The sequence below is a fragment of the Malaya genurostris genome, chromosome 3 (genome assembly GCF_030247185.1).
Source record: "Malaya genurostris strain Urasoe2022 chromosome 3, Malgen_1.1, whole genome shotgun sequence".
In the NCBI taxonomy this organism is placed as follows: Eukaryota; Metazoa; Arthropoda; class Insecta; order Diptera; family Culicidae; genus Malaya; species Malaya genurostris.
The window spans coordinates 222,415,529-222,434,167 of NC_080572.1; the positions used below are offsets into that span (position 1 = coordinate 222,415,529).

At 38.8% G+C, this 18,639-nt stretch overlaps 1 protein-coding gene across 1 annotated transcript in view; it reads right to left on the reverse strand.

The window, feature by feature from the left end:
- The window catches only part of LOC131435482 (serine-rich adhesin for platelets), a 549,621-nt gene that overhangs the window by 492,592 nt on the left and 38,390 nt on the right, over window positions 1-18,639 (reverse strand). The gene's annotated exons all lie outside the window — the stretch shown is intronic.

The window sequence follows — 18,639 nt, forward strand, 5'->3', positions numbered from 1 at the left end:
TCGACGGTGTGGTCACCGATTCGAGTTTGACTTGCGAGGATATTCTTAAGTACGGGGCGGGTTGTTTTAAAGACCCCTCACTTAAGAATGTCAAGATACTGGATTGCAAGCGATTGCATTCAGTATCGATCGCCGGGGATGGAACAAAGTCTTATCCCCAATCAGACTCTTATCGTGTGACCTTCGCCGGCTCGGCATTGCCCAACTACATCCTCTTGGACCGGGTTCGTTTGCCTGTTCGTTTATTTGTACCCCGAATAATGAATTGTACCAATTGCAAACAACTGGGGCATACAGCTACTCATTGCAGCAATAAGCCACGTTGTGCTAACTGTGGGGAAGCTCATGCGGACGGCTCTTGCGGTAAGGATGCTGAAAAGTGTCTCTACTGTAAGGAGGGTCCGCATGACCTCTCTGACTGTCCCGCTTACAAACTGCGAGGAGATCGGATGAAGCGTTCCCTGAAGGAACACTCCAAGCGTTCCTTTGCCGAGATGGTTAAGAGTGCCACCCCTCCTAAACAGGCAACGAATCCATATGCCTGCTTGTCAACTGACGAGAGCGACTCTGACGACCCTTTGGAAGGTCCATCTTCAGCGGTCCCTCATAGCTGTAGGAAAAGAATGAATAAATCTTCTCATAAGCTACCTAGTAAGGGTTCGAAGGTGTCTTCCGAAGGGCTTCGAAAAGTTACAGCTAACGGGAATCGGGAAAAATCACCGAAGCAAAAAGCTCCTGGTCTCGGAAAACTCAATTCCGAGATGGAATTCCCACCGCTTCCAGGGACTAAAAAATCCCCAAGCGTCCCTGAAAATCCACCAGATAACCAACTAGGTGCTGGACTTATAAAGTTCTCTGATGTTGTGGACTGGATTTTTACAACTTTCAATATTTCAGACCCTCTTAGAAGCATTTTAATTGCATTCATGCCAACAGTAAAAACATATTTGAAGCAGTTGACTGCAAATTGGCCCCTTCTTTCAGCGATTGTATCTTTCGATGGCTAAATCATCCACCTAGGTCACAGATCTAATCACTGTTTTACAGTGGAATTGCAGAAGTATTATCCCAAAAATAGATTCATTTAAATTTCTAGTAAGCAATCTGAAATGTGACGCATTTGCATTGTGCGAAACTTGGCTAACTTCTGAAATACCCTTAAACTTTCACGATTTTAACATTATTCGTCTGGATCGAGATAATCCCTATGGAGGAGTACTTTTGGGGATCAAAAAGTGCTATTCTTTCTATCGCATTAACCTCCCCTCGATACCAGGTATTGAAGTTGTCGCATGTCATGTTACAATCAAAGGTAAGGACCTTTGCATTGCTTCCATCTACATTCCCCCAAGAGCCTCGGTTGGGCATCGGTGGCTCAGTGATATCGTAGAGCTCCTTCCTGCACCGACGTTGGTTTTAGGAAACTTTAACTCACACGGTACGGGATGGGGCTGTCTTCACGATGATAACAGATCAACTATGATCCATGATATCTGCGACAACTTCAATATGACAATCTTGAATACGGGAGAAATGACACGGATTCCTGCACCACCAGCAAGACCAAGTGCGCTGGATTTATCCCTTTGCTCGACATCGCTACGGTTGGATTGCACGTGGGAGGTAATTCCTGATCCCCACGGTAGCGATCATCTACCGATCGTAATATCAATCACCAGCGGCTCAAAACCATCGAAGACAATCAATGTTTCGTATGACCTCACACGAAATATTGATTGGAATAGCTATGCGACCTCGATATCTGAGAAACTTGAAAGAACTCAACAACTTCCTCCGGAGGAAGAGTACACGTTTTTGGCTGGCTTGATTCTCGACACCGCGACTCAAGCTCAGACGAAACGTGTACCCGGCGCGAAAACTAACATCCGTCCTCCCAACCCGTGGTGGAACAAAGAGTGCACAAATTTAAACGCGGAGAGAGCCTCCGCGTACAAAATATTCAGAAAAAATGGAACACCTGATAATTACCGGAATTACGCGGCGTTAGACGTTCAAACTAAGAACTTGATTAGAGCCAAGAAACGCGGTTACTGGCGTCGGTTTATAGACGGCTTAACGAAAGAAACATCTATGAGCACTCTTTGGAACACAGCCCGACGAATGCGCAATCATAACACCACGAATGAAAGCGAGGAATATTCCAACCGCTGGATATTCGATTTCGCTAAAAAAGTATGCCCAGACTCTGTTCCGGAACAGAAGATCACCCGCGCCGCGACACCAAATACAAACGAAACACCGTTTTCGATGGTAGAGCTCTCACTTGCACTCTTGTCATGTAACAATAAAGCCCCGGGATTAGACAGAATAAAATTCAACTTGTTGAAAAATCTGCCAGACCCCGCCAAAAGGCGCTTGTTGAGTTTATTCAATAAGTTCCTTGAGGACAACATTGTTCCACATGACTGGAGACAAGTGAAAGTGATCGCCATTCAAAAACCAGGAAAATCAGCCTCCGATCACAATTCGTATCGGCCGATTGCTATGCTTTCCTGTATCCGGAAATTGTTCGAAAAAATGATTCTGTTTCGTCTAGACAATTGGGTCGAGACTAGACAATTGGGTCGAGCTTACTTTCAGATACACAATTCGGCTTCCGCAGGGGCAAAGGAACGAACGATTGTCTTGCGTTGCTCTCAACAGAAATTCGTAAAGAACAAATGGCGTCAGTTTTCCTAGACATTAAGGGGGCTTTTGACTCAGTTTCTATAAATATCCTATCTGAGAAGCTGCATCAGCATGGTCTTTCGCCAGTTTTGAACAACTTTTTACATAATCTATTGTCTGAGAAACACATGTATTTCGCGCATGGTGATTTGTCGACAATACGATTCAGTTACATGGGTCTTCCTCAGGGCTCATGCTTAAGCCCCCTTCTATACAATTTTTACGTAAACGACATCGATAAATGTATCAACACATCTTGCACGCTAAGACAACTTGCCGACGACAGCGTTGTGTCTATTATAGGACCCAAAGCTGGCGATCTGCAAGGGCCGTTACAAGATACTCTTGTCAACTTATCCACATGGGCTCTTCAAATGGGTATCGAATTCTCTTCGGAGAAAACTGAGCTGGTTGTATTTTCGAGAAAGCGAGAACCAGCACAATTACAGCTTCAACTAGGGGGTGAAACCATAGCTCAGGTCTTCACATTTAAATATCTCGGGGTCTGGTTCGACTCCAAAGGCACCTGGGGATGTCACATTAGGTATCTGAAAAGAAAATGCCAACAAAGAATCAACTTTCTTCGTACAATAACCGGGTCGTGGTGGGGTGCCTATCCAGGAGACCTGATCAGGCTGTACCAAACAACGATATTGTCCGTGATGGAATACGGATGCTTTTGCTTCCGATCCGCGGCGAACACTCATTTCATCATGCTGGAAAGAATTCAGTATCGTTGTTTGCGTATTGCCTTGGGTTGTATGCAATCGACTCATACGATGAGCCTCGAAGTGCTGGCGGGTGTTCTCCCATTGAAAAACCGGTTATGGGATCTCTCATATCGTTTGCTCATTCGATGCGACATTTTGAATCCTCTGGTGATTGAAAATTTCGAAAGGTTAGTTGAGCTCAATTCTCAAACCCGTTTTATGTCCTTGTATTTTGATTACATGGCTCAGAATATTAATCCTTCTTTGTTTGTTTCCAACCGTGCTCATTTCTTGGATACTTCTGATTCTACTGTGTTTTTCGACACATCCATGAGAGAAGAAATTCGTGGAATTCCGGCTCACGTGCGCCCTCAAGTGGCCCCAAATATTTATTATAATAAATTTAGAACAGTCAACTGTGAAAAGGTGTTTTACACTGACGGATCAAACATCAACGAGTCCACAGGCTTCGGCATCTTCAATCAAAACATCACCGCTTCTTACAAACTCAGTGATCCGGCTTCAGTTTACGTCGCAGAATTAGCTGCTATTCAGTACACCCTCGAGATCATTGAAACGTTGCCCAAAGACCATTACTTCATTGTCACGGACAGTCTAAGCTCAATAGAAGCTCTCCGGGCAATGAAGCCAGGAAAGTATCCCCCATATTTCCTGGGGAAAATACGGGAACATTTGAGTACTTTATCTGAACGGTCTTATTTAATATCGTTAGTCTGGGTCCCTTCGCATTGTTCCATTCCGGGCAATGAAAAGGCAGACTCATTGGCTAAAGTGGGCGCATTAGAAGGTGATATTTATGAAAGACCAATCTGCTTCAATGAATTTTTCAGTATCTCTCGTCAGAAAACTCTCGAAAGTTGGCAAACTTCATGGAGCAATGACGAACTGGGACGATGGCTACACTCCATTATCCCTAAGGTATCGACGAAACCTTGGTTCAAGGGGACGAACATGAGTCGTGATTTCATTCGCGTTATGTCACGACTCATGTCAAATCACTATACATTCAACGCACATCTCCGGCGTATCGGGATCGTGGAGAACGGGCTCTGCACCTGTGGCGACGGTTATCAGGACATCGAGCATGTCGTGTGGTCGTGCATAGAGTATCGCGACGCCAGGTCGAAGCTACTGGAATCCCTCAGGGCCCGAGGTAGACCGCCTGAGGTTCCGGTTCGGGATGTGTTGGCGAGTCGGGATAGTTCATATATGCTTCTCATATACCAGTTTCTCAAACACATTAATATACAAGTGTAATCTGTTACATCTGGCTTAGAAAGTTCCTCCTATTTATCGACGTTGTTTCAACTGTGGCTAAGAATTATTTCTCAACTGCAGGTTCGACACTAACTTCCGCCGATTATCCCGATTCCTCATCTGTCCACCATCTTCATCGGAACTAACAAGATCTTTTTGCTGTCACTAACCTTCGCTTCCCCCCTCCCCGTCTCTTCACCATCTCGATGTCAACTAATTAGATCTCTGTCGTTTTAGTCATTTCATTCCCATATCCCCTTTTTACTCCGTTTTCCGCAATATTTACTTCGCTATATTTTTTTTTTCATTTTCTTCTGTAACAACACCATCATCGCCCACGGAAACTTATCAACAGCATGCGGGCCACCCGCCGGGTATTCGTAACCTGGGGGTGTTTCCCGCGGACCCACACGGACCGAAGAATGCGGCCAACATGAATATTCACCAACGCCATATGGAAGACTCTCATGAAATATTCAATTCACCGGCCGATCACCACATGAAGGCTGGATCTGCCAAAGTCAACCACTGCGACCCAAATATGACATTACTTAATGATACAACCCTAATTTTAAGTTAGTCGTAAATTTTAAATTAGTAAAAGCCCTTGGCATCTTAAAGCTTAAGCAGTGTGCCTTAAACATTATATTCTTGAATAAAAAAAAAAAAAGTGTTCTGTAAGTAGCAGAAACTTTACGTCTGCTTAGCGGTTCAAATTGAACTGCCGAGTTTGGCACTGATGAGTCAAAGACGAAACGTAAAAATAATATGAAATTTAGCAGTTTTGTATGAGACTATGATACCTTTCATTTGAATCAGAGTTGGTTGAAATTGGTCACGCCATCTCTGAGAAAAGTGAGGAAGTAAGTTGAAATAAGATTTTTTCATCAACCACCTGTAACTCCGGAACCAGAAGTCGGATCAAAATAAAATTCAGACACTTTTTATAGGACAATTGTATCTTTCATCTGAATCTAAGTTTGTACGAATCGGTTCAGCCGTCTCTGAGAAAAGTAAGTGCACTTATTTTAATTTGTTTGCACATTTTACCCTGCATTTCCGAAACCGGAAGTCAGATTCGAATAAAATTCAGGAACTATGTGTGGTGTTATAAGACCAAAGTTCATGAAAATCTGTTCAGCCATCTCCGAGAAAAGTGAGTGCAAAAATTTGTTACACACACACACACACATACACACACACACATATACAGACATTTGGCGTACTCGACGAACTGAGTCGAATGGTATGTAAAACTCGGCCGTCCGGGCATCGATTCAAAGTCTTTTTTCATATAACCTTTTTCGTCAACTATTTGAAAAATAAATGGTTAAAAAACTTTAGCCCTTTTTAAAAGACAGTCTCGATCAATTTTTTTAAAAGCCAACTGCAAATATCGTATTTAAGTCAATTATAAATTTCCTTTTTTTACGTTGAAAATTCCAAATAACGTAAACTTTTTACCTTTTTTTATATATATAAAAAATAGGTATAGAATTCGCTCAAACTTTCGAAAAATTCGAATTTCGAGGGCCGAATGTCATATACCAATCGATTCAGCTCGACGAACTGAGCAAATGTCTGTCTGTGTTTTTGTGTGTATGTGTGTGTATGTGTGTTGTCAACTAAGAGGTCGAGATCTCAGAGATGGCTGGACCGATTTTTATCAAACTAGTCGCAAATGAAAGTTCTCCCCGTCACCCAAAACGCTATTGAATGGTTTCGAGATAGGATGTTTACTTTTTGAGTTATACGGAGTTTTATGTCAAAATTTTCAGTTTTTTGTCAGTATCTGTCACAATTGACCTTGAAAACAGAATATGTTTTTAGACTTAGATTCCGCACGGTAATAGCTATCCAACAAGCCATAGTTTGTTAAAATCCGTCCATTTTTAACGGAGATATCAATATTTTTGTGTAAACGACTTTCCCCCTTATTCCAGCAGTAGAAGTTTTGAGCACTGTATGACAAAGAAATGCTTGGGAGCAACGGAAAACACGATTTTTATACTGTGACATACAATTGTTTCTAAGTGCCCAAAAGACTGTGTACAGCATCCTTTTTCATGACAATTTGCCTTGGACCGATTTTAGCACGGTTCGTTTTTGGCAACATAATCGTTCGAATATGGCATTTATAAACCAGATGATATCAGCATTTTCGAGTTGAAAGTAATTCCATAATTATATTGATTTAAACTACTTACAGCAATAAAAGCTTGAAGAACATAACTTCCATATACCATACGACTCAGTTCGTCGAGATCAGCAAATGCGTGTGTGACAAATAATTTCACTCAATTTTTTCGGAGATGGCTAAACCGTTTTCTACAAACTCAGATTCATGTGAAAACTTGTATACTTCCAAATTTGGATCCGACTTCTGATTTCGGAACCACAGGATGACATGTGAGACGAAATTAAAATAATGCAATTCATTTTTCTCGTAGATGGCTGAACCGATCTAAGATTCAAATGAAATCTAAGAATCATCGATGATTCAAATGAGAGGTCTTAAAATCCTATAAAAATTAGTCAGATCCGATTTCTGGTTTAGGAGATACAGGGTGATTAGTTTAAAAATGTCCATTTCACATAAATTAATCAGGTTTTTCGGGTTTGCAAATTTGGATAATCTTTTACCAAATAAATTTATTTCAGTTTAAGCGGTATTCTTTTTTGGATTCGGAATGTACCCCCAAATTTTAATTCGCACTACAATTTCTCAAAGATGTCTACACACTCCTCAGGTGAATTTATCTGATTTCGGCTACACCGATCTTAGAATTCCGGATCCAGTTTCGAATCGTTTCTCAAAGTTTAATCATTTTTTCAAAAAGGCCAAATCGAACTTCAAAAACAAAAATTCAAATTAAAGGACTTAAGGTCCCATACAAAATTGGTGAATTTTATCCGATTCTGGAATTACAGATGATGAATTTTTAAAATTCATACCGATATAGAAGATGTAGATTGTTTGGCGTATTAATTTATGGCCATTCGAATCATTTTGGGTTATGCTAGTTCCTGAATACCAGCTCTGGAAGTACCATAAATAATGACGTGGAACTTACTTCGACATCTCATGGAATGTTCAATCGAATGTCACCTGTTAAGATTGAAATTCGATACGATTTGCAGATTCGAAATTACAGGGTAATGAGTGATTAAAATCTCAATTTGCCGTTTGAAACGACGATAATTAAAATAATGTCATGAGAACTAAAACACCTAAGAATATCCATGCAAAAAAAAACATGCGGATTGATATAAAAAGGTATCATCTCACTACTAGGTGGATTAATCACGTTTTTCTAATACTTTTCTATAGAGAAAGACAAAAAATGAGAAATTGTAATAAGCAATACCTGTTTTGAAAATACTTTCCTGGATTTCCATGATAACATTGCTCAGAAAAATCACTGGTATCATTTGAAAATCAAGAAAAATTTTCTAAATCGACCATGAAAAACCTATTTTTATTAATTCGAAAGTATAACGTTGCGTTTCTTATAACCGTTAACAGGAGAAATTGATGCGAATTCTGAAAATTTATGACCACTTCTTCCAGTTTTGTGCTGGTATGATTTCTATGGACATTAACATACAAAACCTATGCATTGTAACAGTTTTAGAGAATTCTTACGTTTGCATCGTCATTTTAAACGAACACGGAACGACCGAAATTAGCTCTGCGCCTAATTCGTATTACTGTTTTTGAATTAGTTGATTTTAACAACAAAATTTCCAAAATAACTATAAAATTAGTTAAAATTTAGAATTTACTGTGCTGAAAAAAACTCTTAGTTTTAGAGAAAGTGTTTAGTTGGCGAATATTCTGGACACAAACCAGCAATATTTCAATCCAACACGAAATTCTCATTGACAACTAATTTCGTTATTAAAATCAGAAACTTTGATTCTATTTATCTATCACCGTCATTACTGAAGGACAGCAGTGTCAAAGCAAAACAATCCATTAAAAAGCTAAAAGGTACAGTCTTGTTGAAACTGCTCGCAAATTGTTTAGATGTTTTTCGCATGTGTTACGATATATCCCTATATAATTTTCTAAACCGATATGTAAAAATGACGTAAACTGTTAGTGGAAAGTGTATTTATTCAGAATTTGTGCGCAGTTAAAGCGATTGTGGGTAATAATGTTTTTACGCGAAACAGTGAAGTGAGTTTCGAATGTTGCACTCTAATTGTACACGTCAAATGATGTTTTTTTGTATTTTCTCATTCCGGGCTACGCCGTCCGGTGTACTACTTGTATTCGGTTTTTGTTTTCCGAGTGCTCAAAGTTTTCAGTGAGAGAGTCGATTTCGCGAAGTCGAATGAAGATAACAGCGATTTAGAAGTAAAATTTTCAAAAAGAAGTTTATGTTTCGCTTATGTCTTTTTCTCCAACACAACATCGTATTTATACCTGCAAATATAGAAAAGATAACCGCGACTGAAATTTTTTTCGGTAGTCGTGTGCCATCTAGTGGCTAGTAGTCATTACGGTGTTAACGAGCGCCATATAACTGCTAATTGCAGAAACCAATTCAACCATTTATGTTGGTTGAAAACAACGTTTTATTTCTCTAATTCAACTAAAAAATTAGTTGAATGGATATGAAGCGTGCCTTAGCTAGAAAAGACAGCACGTTTAATTGGTGAATTCAACTAAAGAAATAGCCATTTCAACAAATATTTTATTATTATTAAGAAAATTAGAATTAAAAAATCTAAATTAGCAAAAGTAAGATTTTTTTAGTTGTCTCAAAAAATAACTAACTAAAATCAGAAAATCAACTAATTTTTTCGCCAAAATGCTAATTTCGGTCTTTCCGTGAAGGTATGAAATTTTAGAAGCACATTACGAATTCTATTTACCAGTCGTCTAAATTTATGAAAATCGTTCAAGTACGTTTAGATTAAGCATAAAATTTAATGAAGTAACACTCTTAATATTGATTGATATTTGAATAAAAATAAAAGATTTTGGAAGTTTTCGCCGAATCGACGAAGTGGCAGCGTGGACTGTGCAAACATTTCAATAAACTGTAACCTAACACACAATAAGTCATTCGGAAACCGGCCGTATGTCTCGGACTCTCGGAAAGCAAATATCTGTGAGTGCAGACCAGCAGAAACAACCTGCCATGGAAATGATGATCGATTCCGAAATAATTTTCGACACATTCTGCCATCCGCCGGTGTACGAACATCCCGTCGTTCGGACAAGACATCCCGTGGATTAAACCAATTCGGTTGCTTCTCCACCGAAAATATTACACCCCGCAATGAAATGAAATGGCCAGCGAGACTCAGTCAATATTTTTCGAGGCTCGAGGGGCATAACAATAAATAAATTCAATTGATTTAATCATTAACTGACTCTTGGTTGGTTGGTTGGTTGGTTGCGGTTTTCGGTCGGCTGTAGGACTTGAATGATGCCGTGGCTGCTGGCCTGTCACTCCGGATAACGCTGCCCTTTGCGCGCGCTTTGTTCCCCGGGAAGTTCGATGTTGCGATGCTAGTATGCAAATTGTGCCAACTGCCGCCGAGTGCCTGCCGCGGTGCTCCGTCCGGTGTCCATGCGTCGTCCATGCGGTCTGGGTGGAGGTTGAGCATCCGCAGCCGGGGCGTATGAGACTGAAAAATTTGGAATATTACCGTCGGCCGTCGTCTGTCTGGAACTCGTCCGACCGTGCTGTGTGTCGCTCTGGGTCTGCTTGATGGGCATTTTTTTTTGTATTAATTTTGCGACTGATTGTTATTTTTTTTCTTTCTTGGATCATGCTGATTCGATGCAGTCACATTTCGCTGTTTGTGCACGGTTGATTGCATCTTGTCGCGTCGTTTTACATTATCACGGCGCGCTTGGTTGCAGTCAAGCGGGAGGGGTCCGGGTGCCTAACCGAAGGCCTGCTATGGTTTCCATCGGGAGTGTGACGTTGCTTCACAATTCATCATTTTCTAGTTTAATAGTTTGAAAGACATTTTTCAAAAGTGTTTCATTCAAATGCAATGATTGTTGATCCTAAAGTTCCAATTTTTTTTTGGAGTCATAGAAAAGGCTCTCATCCCATCATCTTGGTTCTCACCCCGTCAAACATTCCACCGGGCAACTCCAGTTCCTTCATTTTGCTCCTCATCGGGCATTCTTGGAAGCAGAAATGATGAAGGGTTCACAATCTCGACCGGGTTTTTGACCTGAATTTTGTTTGTTCTGCATCCTGCTACAGGGCTCTTGAATGGAGCCCCCGCGTCGGTGTGAGTGTTTTTACATGCATATCAGAGAGCAAAACGTACCTTTCGCCTTAAATTTTCCCCTGACCGACCATGCTCAGCGTCCTATCTCTCTTCCACCCACCCCAGGCTTCGCACATTCGACAAAGATGTAAAGATATCAGAGCAGAGACAGAGAGAGAGAGAGAGAGAGAGAGAGAGCAAAAAAAAAGACGAGAAAAGAAGGCTGCCTCTAATTAGCAGCCTACCAGGGCCGGGATGGCCCAGGAGCCGCGGCAAGGAGTCTCAGCCTTTTCGGACTTGTTTTTTACCTGCCTCTGGGAAGCACATATCGTTAGTGACAAGTGTCAAGCTAAAACTCGAACGTTCTGCCAGTTTTAATTCGCTCGACTGCATATCATAAATACGAAATAAATCTGCAGAAATTTTTATGATCACTCTTTTTTTTTCCTTTTCAGCGCACATTCAAGTCAGCGAAGACGGAAAAATTTGCCGTTCGTGAAGAAAACTTACTTCAAGATGCGGCAGTTCAATGTCCTTTCCGTTCCGGGGAGCGTAACAGAGCCCGAAAGCAACAACAAAAACAACAACTACAACCACAATAACGGACGAAAGGTCACCGACCTTTGCCGGGCTGCTTTCCGTTTAAGTGCTTTCCCGTACCAGCCGCCGAGTCGTTGATAAGCGAGAGCTGATCTGCACCGGAACGAGTTTTTGATGATTTTTTTCCGTTTGATCAAACTTTTAGACCATTGTTGGTTGGAGTTTGACGCATCCGCGGTAAGCAGCGTTGCAAATGCTGACGAGTAGGGTAACAGAGGTATTTTGGCCCACTTTAGGATTGATTTTATTTTGGCCCACTTTATAAAAATATCGACCAAATATTGTAATATTTTTAAAAATCCCTTCCGCAATAGGTAATTTAATGTGATTAGCTTCAAATTGATGCAAAATGAGTTACTTAACATCGATAGAATCCGATGAAATCGATAAAGTTTGTTAGGTGGGCCAAAATATATGAAGTGGCCAAAATACCTCTGTTACCCTAGTTCCACTACGAAACTCTTTGAAATATAACCGCACTTTCATCTGAATTCGAGAGATTCGAGATCAAGCAAGGAAAGATACCAGTCTGGCGTGACTTGAAAATACTTTCTGTAAGAATTAAATATCAGGCATTCGAATCACATAATTTTAAGAACTTGAGTCTTTTATTATCTCGAAACACTGTTTATTCTACTGTTGCACTGCTAGTTGTCAGATCCGGATCGTTTTGAAAACTGTTTGTTTTGTTTGAAATGGATTTCTACCCTCAAAGAACTGAAAATTTCAACATTTCACAGAAAGAAACGATGAAACTTACACGACATGTAAACCGATAGTACTATGAAAAAGACATCAGTTGAAACGAAAATTTGATTTGAAACCATGATTGATGTAAAATTACATTAAGATTCATTTAGTTTTTTACTGAACAAGACTGTAAATTTACAAACCTGAGCGTTTGTAATGTAACTTTCCATTCAATTACCTGCTCCAAATATGTGCATGAAAATGAATGTAAATTCACAAAATATTTTTATCTGTGTTCAAATCCATTATGTTTGAGATGAGCTATATTCGATGGAAGTCGCGAATCGTAAAGCCGATGATAACGCAAATAGGTGAGTGATTTGTTGCCAATTAGTTACAGTAATTTTGAATTTTTAGGTCAATTTTTCTTTATTTTTTTGATCGCTAAGAACAACGTAAACGACATTTTCGTGACCCGAAAATCTTCAACATTGTGCGGCTGTATCTAGCATACATGAAGGACCAATCTTCCAACGTCTGCATTGAAGGACAAACTCCAATAAGTCTAAAAATGCTGCTCGCGTCTGAAGGACTTCCTACATCACCTGAACATCTCCAGCGTATCTTCATTGAAGTGCATAATGAATATGGACTTAAATCGGACGAAGCCGTAGCAGACCTCGACGCATACCGAAATTATTTGTCCAGTGAGCGGACTCGTCACTTAAAACAAGTCCGCGACAGTACTAGTAAATTTTATCAGCCAATCGGCTGATTTCGGAACAAATGACGCCCTCCGACGAAGGAATTAGACACAAAAACTAGTAATGTAAGTATTCCAGAATTCCCAAAAACTTCTTCACTTCATAGACAAAATGTGTCTGATATTTTGGTCTATTGCCAAAATTTCAACCGCATGAAAAGCCCGGCCAAAATGAAAGAAATTCATCAAAATTTAATAATCTCCTCTTTCGACGTAATCCTTGGAACTGAAAGCAGCTGGGATGAAAGTGTTAGAAGCGAAGAAGTATTTGTAAATAATTTTAACGTATTTCGGCACGACCGAAATTTATCTCTCTGTCAGAAAAAATCTGGAGGTGTAGTCCTCATAGCCATTAACTCTTGCTTTATTTCTGAAGAAATTATTACTCCTAAATATAAAGAATTCGAGCATGTATGGGCCAAAGTCTCAATATTGGGAGAAGAACATATTTACTGCTCTGTCTACTTCCCACACGAAAATGCGAACAAATTCTCTTTTGAATTATTCTTTCAATCTTTAGACACAATTATTTCGAATATGGAACCTGAAGTAAAGCTTCAAATTTTTGGCGACTTCAATCAACGTAATGCGGACTTCATTTCTGACATTGAAAATGAATCAATCTTACTTCCAGTCGTAGGAAAAAACGAAACATTGCCCTACTTTTTCGACAAAATTTCTAATTTTGGCCTACATCAAGTAAACTCCGTAAACAAAACGCATATTTAGACCTTCTTTTCACAAATTGCATAGAAGACTTTTGTGTGAATGCATCAAACCTGCCATTATGGAAAAATGAAGCATTTCACACCGCAATTGAATATTCATTATTTACACACAATGCATCCCTTCCCTACGACTTGGAATATGAGAAAGTGTCGGAATACAATAAAATTGACTTTGAAGAAGTCAAGTGTAGACTAAGTATAGAAAATTGGCGGAACATACTGAGTACAGAAGGAAATGTCGACGTCGAAGTAAACAAACTCTATCACATTATAAACAAAATATAAGCCTAAACTTTGCCCATGAAAAGAAGAAGAAAAATCATAACAGCAAATTACCTGTTTGGTTCCATTCACAATTGAAACATTTGAAATCTCCAAAATTACTTAAATCTATGCAATCAACTCAAAATAGCCATTAACACCGCACATGAAGAATATAACCGCAAAATTGAAAACGAAATAAAGACTTGTCCTAAGAACTTTTTTAACTACACAAAAACTAAACTAAAAATCAACAATTTTCCATCTCAAATGCACCTCGACAAACATGTAGGGAAAAATAGTACAGAAATCAGCAATCAATTTGCAATTTTTTTTTTCAAGAAGTATATACTTTTTTTTCAGAAACTGACCGTGACCGTGAATACTTCTCTTTCATACCTGCATTTTCCAACTCTATCTCTGTAAACTATCTATCAGAACATGACATCTCGACAGCACTGAAAAACTTAGACGCCTCAAAAGGGCCTGGACCTGACAGTATAACAAATGGATCAATAAGTCCCGAGACTAACAATCGAAGCAACATTTTTTTTTTGCAAATTTTTTTTTTAATCATCAACATAATCACCTTTTAAAGTGATACAATGGTTCCAACGTTTTTCCTACTTGTGTAAAAAAATGTTTATAAAAAAATTTATCTTTCGCTTCAAAATAAGCGTCAGTTTCAGCGATGACCTCATCATTTGAGCCAAATCTTTTTTCCTGGAGCATTTTTTTAAGGTCAGCAAAGAGCCAGTAGTCACTGGGGGCTAAATCTGGCGAGTATGGGGGGTGGGGAAGCAGATCATAGCCCAATTCGTTCAATTTCGCCATTATTTTCATCGACTTGTGGCAGGGTGCATTGTCTTGATGAAAAAGGATTTTTTTTCTCTGCATGTGCGGTCGTTTTTTTGCGATTTCCTCCTTCAAACGCACCAGTAAGTCAATATAATAATCACTGTTGATTGATTTACCTTTTTCGAGGTAGTCAATGAAAATCACGCCATGCGTATCCCAAAAAACGGACGCCATGACTTTGCCAGCTGACTGCTGCGTTTTCGGACGCTTCGGATGGCTTTCGCCAGCTGTGCGCCACTCAGATGACTGCCGCTTCGACTCTGGAGTGTAGTGATGTATCCATGTTTCGTCCATGGTCACGTAACGACGCAAGAAATCTTTTTTGTTGCGAGTAAATAGCGATAAACTGCTTTCTGAATCATCGATTCGTTGCTGTTTTGTTCCATCGAAAGCAATCGCGGAACCCACTTGGAAAAAACTTTTTTCATGCTCAATTTTTCATGAAGGATAGTAAATACACTTCCATATGATATCTGTGTCATCTCAGCAATTTCACGGAGCTTCACTTTACGATCTTCATTATAATTTTTGTCACTTCACTCACATTTTCCGGTGTAACGGCTTCCACAAGTCTACCCGAGCGTTCCGCGTCATTTGTGTCGGTACGACCACGTTTAAACTCGGCGAACCACCGACAAATCGTTGCTTTTGGTTGACAAGAGTCCGGATAACATTTTTCAATCCATTGTTTTGCTTGCACGGTGTTTTTACCCATTAAAAACAATGTTTTATCAAAACACGAAACTCGGTTTTTTCCATTTTTCAAACAAACTACAAAACGACTTTACTCCAACCTCGATAACTCAGCTGTTTCTGGTCGGATAGAAATTTTGACCCGTTTCAAGCAAAGGTTAGTACTCTAGAAAGATGGGGTTACTGGTTTACTACGAGCGCCATCTCTGCTTTAGTCTCGAGACTTATTGATCCATGTGTTACCACCAATATTTAAAAAAAATCTTGCTGAAGCACTTACACTACCACTACAACTACTTTTTAACTTATCACTTAATAAATGTACTTTTCCTAAAGCATGGAAATCTTCCTTCCTTGTACCAATATTTAAATCTGGTGCAAAATCTAACATTCGGAATAGCCATTATCTCATGCAGTCCAAAATTATTTGAAAAAATTGTTAACGAAAAACTTTTTTATCAACTTAAAAATGTAATAACAAGCAAACAAACAACATGGCTTTTTTAAAGGCCGCTCAACTACAACAAATCTCTTAGAATTTATGACAATCACTCTAAATGCATTGGACGCCGGCAACTACGTAGAAACTCTTTACACTGACTTTAGCAAAGCTTTCGACCGTATTGACATACCATTACTTCTACACAAACTACAAAAATATGGCATAGAACATAGCCTTCTGGAATGGCTCAAATCATACTTAACGAATCGTGTACAGGTAGTCCGCTTACAAAACATACTGTCTGAACCAATTAATGTAACTTCTGGCGTACCTCAGGCTTCTCACTTAGGGCCTCTCCTTCTCATTTTACACATAAACGACATTTCCTTCATACTCAAAAATCTGAAAGTGCTTATATATGCAGACGACATGAAACTCTTCATGGAAATTAAAAATATCAACGACGCTGTAATATTCCAGAACGATATCAATGTATTCCACATTTGGTGCTGCAAAAGTCTACTCTAACTCAATGTACAAAAATGTAACTCAATAACTTTCAGTAGGAAAAATGAAACTATATCCACAAACATACATCTAGGAAATCAATTTGTAGAAAAATGTAAAATTGTACGAGATTTAGGCGTAATATTAGACTCCAAGCTCACTTTTGTGGAACACTACAATACCATAATCAATAAAGCAAATCGCATGCTGGGCTTTATAAAACGCTTCAGTCATAACTTTCAGCACCCATACACAATTAAATTATTATACAGTACATAACAGATCGGCTGAAAAGTTCGTATCGTTTCTATGAGAGGGCGCCACTAGAATTAAATCCATACCATTTTCAGTTAGTACCAACTTTCAGAAGATACGTGTATAAATTTGACAGCTGTCTGATTATTAGTTTGTGAGATATTGCATTTTGAGTGAAGCTACTTTTGTTATTGTGAAAAAAAATGGAAAAAAAGGAATTTCGTGTGTTGATGCAACACTACTTTTAGATGAAAAAACGTGTTTAATCCACCTAGCAGTGAGATGATACCTATTTTTATCAATCCGCATGTGTTTTTTGCATGAATATTCTTCGGTGTTTAAGTTTTCATGACATTATTTTAATGACCCTCGTTTTAAGCGACAATTTGAGATTTTAATCACTCATTACTCTGTAATGTCGAAACTGCAAATCGGATCGAATTTGAATCTAGAAGTGTGATAATCGATTAAACATGCCATGATATGTAAGTTCCACTCTAGAGTTTACGGTAATTTAAGGTACTTCCAGAGCCGGTATTCAGGAACCAGCATAACCCAAACCGATTCGTATGGCCATATGACGAATAAATTACAACAGTTTTGAGTTCAACTTTGAAGCTTTTCGGGATTGTCATCTTCTATATCGGTTTGAATTTTAAAAATTCATCATCATGTAATTCGAGAACCGGAAGTCATAATTGGATAAAATAATTAATTTTTGTATATAAGTTTGTTTTAATTAAAATTTTTGTTTCTGAAATTTGATTAGGCTTTTTTTGAGAAAACGATTGAGCTTTGAGAAACGATTTTATACTGGAACCGGAATTCTAAAAGCGGTATGGCCGAAGTCAGATAAATTCACCTGAGTAGCTGTACACTTTACATTTGTTTCAAAACATTTGAAAATCAGTTAAGACATCTTTGAGAGATCATAGCACGAATTAAATTTTTAGGTGCCTTCTGATCGACAACTGAATACCACTAAAACTGAAAAAAGTTAATTTTTTTATCGACTATCCAAATCTGCTAACCCGATAAACCTGATTAAATTATGTGGAATAGACATTTTTATACAATCCCCGAAACCGGAAGTTGGATCTGACTGAAAAGCAAGATGTTTTATAGAACTTTGAAACTTTTCATTTGAATCTTAGATGATTCTTAGATTTCATTTGCATCTTAGATCGGTTCAGCCATCTTCAAGAAAAATGAGTTACACAATTTTGATTTCGTTTCACATATCATCCTGTAGTTCCGAAACCAGAGGTCGGAACCAAACATAATGCAGGAACTTTGTTTGGGAGCATACGACTTTTCGTATGAATCTGAATTTGTAGAAAAGAAATTTTCCGAGAAAATTAATTGAAGTTATTTGTCACACACGCATTTGCTGATCTCGACGAACTGATTCGAATGGTATATGGATGTTATGTTGTTCCAGCATTTATTGCTGTAAGTAGTTTAAAACAAAATAATTAAAAAAAATTCTGCCATCATCTGGTTTATATATGTCATATTCGAACGATTATGTTGCCAAAAACGAGCCGTGCCAAAATCGGTCCGAGGCTAAATGTCATGAAAAAGAATGCTGTACACAATCCTTTTGGTTCTTAGAAACAATTGTATGTAACAGTATAAAAAATCGTGTTTTCCGTTGCTCCCAAGCATTTCTTTGTCATACAGCGCTCAAAACTCCTACTGCTGGAATAGGGGGAAAAGTCGCTTACAGAAAAATTTCGATATCTCCGTTTAAAATGGACGGATTTTAACAATCTATGGCTTGTTGGATAGGTATTACCGTGCGGAATCTAAGTCTGAAAACATATTCTGTTTTCAAGGTCAATTGTGACAGATACTGTCAAAAAACTGAAAATTTTGACATAAAACTTTGTATAACTCAAAAAGTAAACATCCGATCTC